Here is a 3,171-nt window from a genome sequence, read left to right as displayed (position 1 = left end):
AACAATTTGTTCTTACTCTGCAGGTTATTGAAATAGCTAGTGGCATTAACTAAAAATATCAATTGTGTTTTGAGAAAATGACTCGAAGCAACTAATTTTATGTCTTCTGGAAAATTATGAACAGTATTTTTTTTATTTTAAAAATCTACTCGGAAACAGCCATCGTCACAATGGGAGTCAAGATCGTTATATTCCAAATCTAACATTTCTGAATATTCTCTTGAATCTCGTCTGTTTAGTACATTTGCTCATATTTGATTAACTCCTTTATTAACTTTTATCATTGAGTTCATTAACTTGCATGTAACAAACCGATAACACAGCACGCTGCAAGTTTAAAAGCTGCTGTTATAGGCACAACTCACCTTTTTTGAGGTGAAGTGTTTATTCGACACCATCGACGCGAATACAACAGTGGTAGTATATATTATTGACCCGGGAGATACGAAGGCAAATTTGAAGACGGTTGAATTTTAACTTAGAACGTAAAGAACAGGAAAAAGCCCGAAAGATTTAAAACTGATTTTAAACATAGCTCCTGTCTCAACCGTTTTAGTGATCACCGATAATACTGTCGGTAAAAATAGAGGTCAGTTACTGGCAGATTCTCAGAACATTATTTTGTTATACAAAATGTTATATTCGAGGCACAACATTCCAGAATAAATTGAAGTATTCGAACAAGTAAATGCTAAAGTCAAAACAACAGTCAAAACTAATGTTCTGTTGACGCAGGGTTCAGTTGCAGTGGGAATTCAAAAGGGGATACCTTTAAATGACGAACATTTTCCTGAACTAAAGCTATCTTCTGCCTGGATGCACAGTTCATGATACATGACAAGGGTCAATACTTCTAGATATATATGGAAAAATATCTTTAATTTTCGCAATTTAGTTATCAAATGTCATGTCGGTTTGAGCCTGTATGTGCTTCTGCGGTGTGTGCATGCATGGGTGTGTGCACTACATTTCCTGAGAGACTGTGTGGCATTGTATCATCTATAACACAGTAGTCCCGTATCCCTGTCTACATATACTTGGTGATACAACGATCTAGCAAAGTTGTTCTTTTTATGAATAACAATCTAAAAAAATATACCAAAATTATCTGACGTAGCCACACGAAGATTCCACATGGTTTAGAAATTAACGCTATGAAAATAGTATAGTACTTTCAAAATACGGACGGACAGACAGAACATTAGATATCTTAAAATAAAAGTGGCATCAATTGACATGACAACAATCTTAGTAACTTTCCGTAACAATCGTATCGGTTTTAGCTTTATATTCAGTTGATTGTAATTCTGTAGTTTTTCAGATCTACACGTCTACACAGATTTATAGACATTTAGTATTATTATGTTGAGCTAAGATCATTATGGCTATTACTGAAAGTAAAGTGTCTACCGTCCTATTTGTAATAAGCGTGGCTGTGTGGTAAGAAGCTTGCTTCCCAAACACATGGCTCCGGGTTCATTCCCGATGCCCGGCACTTTGGCAACTGTCTTCTACTGAAGTCCTGTGCCGATCAAGGCCTTGTGAGTGGATTTGGTAGAAGGAAAGAAGCCCGTCGTATATATATATATATCTATATACATAAATGGCAATTTCTGTCCGTTTGAATATGTGCTAAGGATGTTAAAGTTCACCCCCACACCACGCAGAGCTAATGACTGAACAATTATCTCCCGTAGGAATATATTTTTCCCCCGAGCAATATATCTATTTCAGCTCTCAGCTTGATGAGCAATGCGAAACCGGTCCTTACTTCAATTATGTTGAAAGAAGAAAACCTTATTTTGTACAAAATTTTATATCTTTATTGTCATGGCTCTAATATACTCTTAAATCCTGTAAAACAAATATATGTATACGTATGAGGAAAATAAGGCAAGATAGAAAATGCTAAAATAATTTTATCATGAAACTCATTTTGCAACGATTAGTACCGGTTTCTGACTTTTCAACTTTTTCAACTAAGAGTAAAACAAAGGTGGATATTAAGTGAGAAGAAAAACAATTAAATTGATAAAAATTATATGAAATGTTTTTATCAATATATCCTTAGTCTTCAAATCGGTAGGACATTTTCCATTTTTCTCTCTCTCCCTTTTCCTTTCTAAAGGTTTGTAAGGTATATATATACGATACGGGCCTCCGTTTGGTTCCTGTTTATCAAATTCACACACAAAGCGTTAGTTGTCCAAGGTACACGCTGTGGGACTGAAGGAGACTTCTTAACTAATATCTAAGTCCATTTACAGCGTTGGCCAAAACCTACCTGACAGTAAATCAAAACAATTTAATTCCAAGATTTATTTATGTTTAACAACTGTATGAAACTTCGCTAATAAAAGACAAATGTTGAAAAAAACGGTGATTTTAACTCACAGCATTCAATTATTAAACATTCATAAGTGGAATGAATAAATAAAATTGAATATTAAGTATTTATACAATTTTGATTTACTGTCAAGTGACTTTTGGCCATATATGTATATCTTGTGTATACCATCAACATATTCGTTAAAGTTGAACAAAATTTTCATGCATGATCCCTCAGATCTCCCCCAACTCTTCATTTTATCAAACCCTAAGGAATTAACGGCAAAGTTGACCCCGCATGAAAATATAAATGTTAGTCAGTTCCACTTATAACCAAAATCTGGCCCCTGTTAATAACAGGTTCCGTTGTTGTAACGCTACACACAAATATTTTATATTTCTCTCAGTGCAAATGCAGTGATATCACATCCAGTTCTTGATGGTATGCTTCACGCTAAGGCAATTCTGTACCGTGCAAAAGTAACCCTCAGTGACTGAGTAACTGAAAAACGATATAGCAAACTTACTAAGAACATGCTTAATAGTAGGTATAATAATCATAGACATTCATTCATATATATACAACATATATTGAGAAACATAATATGATTTTAACTCATTCTGTTTGGGATTTGGAAGATAGATATATAAAAGTTCTAGGGTCAATTAACTAATCGCTGTATCTGTTACACCGTATATTAATGCCTCTTACAGAAGCACTTAACTTTATTTATTAGATTCGTTTCAAAATGTATCCCTAGAATTGCAACGAATTAAACAAAACGTCTCAGTGAATATTTAATTGTTCTCATCAAACATAATATATGGCAGATTAAATTACAT

Source organism: Octopus sinensis, linkage group LG15 (genome assembly GCF_006345805.1).
Source record: "Octopus sinensis linkage group LG15, ASM634580v1, whole genome shotgun sequence".
Classification (NCBI taxonomy): domain Eukaryota; kingdom Metazoa; phylum Mollusca; class Cephalopoda; order Octopoda; family Octopodidae; genus Octopus; species Octopus sinensis.
The sequence above is the reverse complement of the archived record's forward strand: the minus strand, read 5'-3'. Positions refer to the sequence as shown.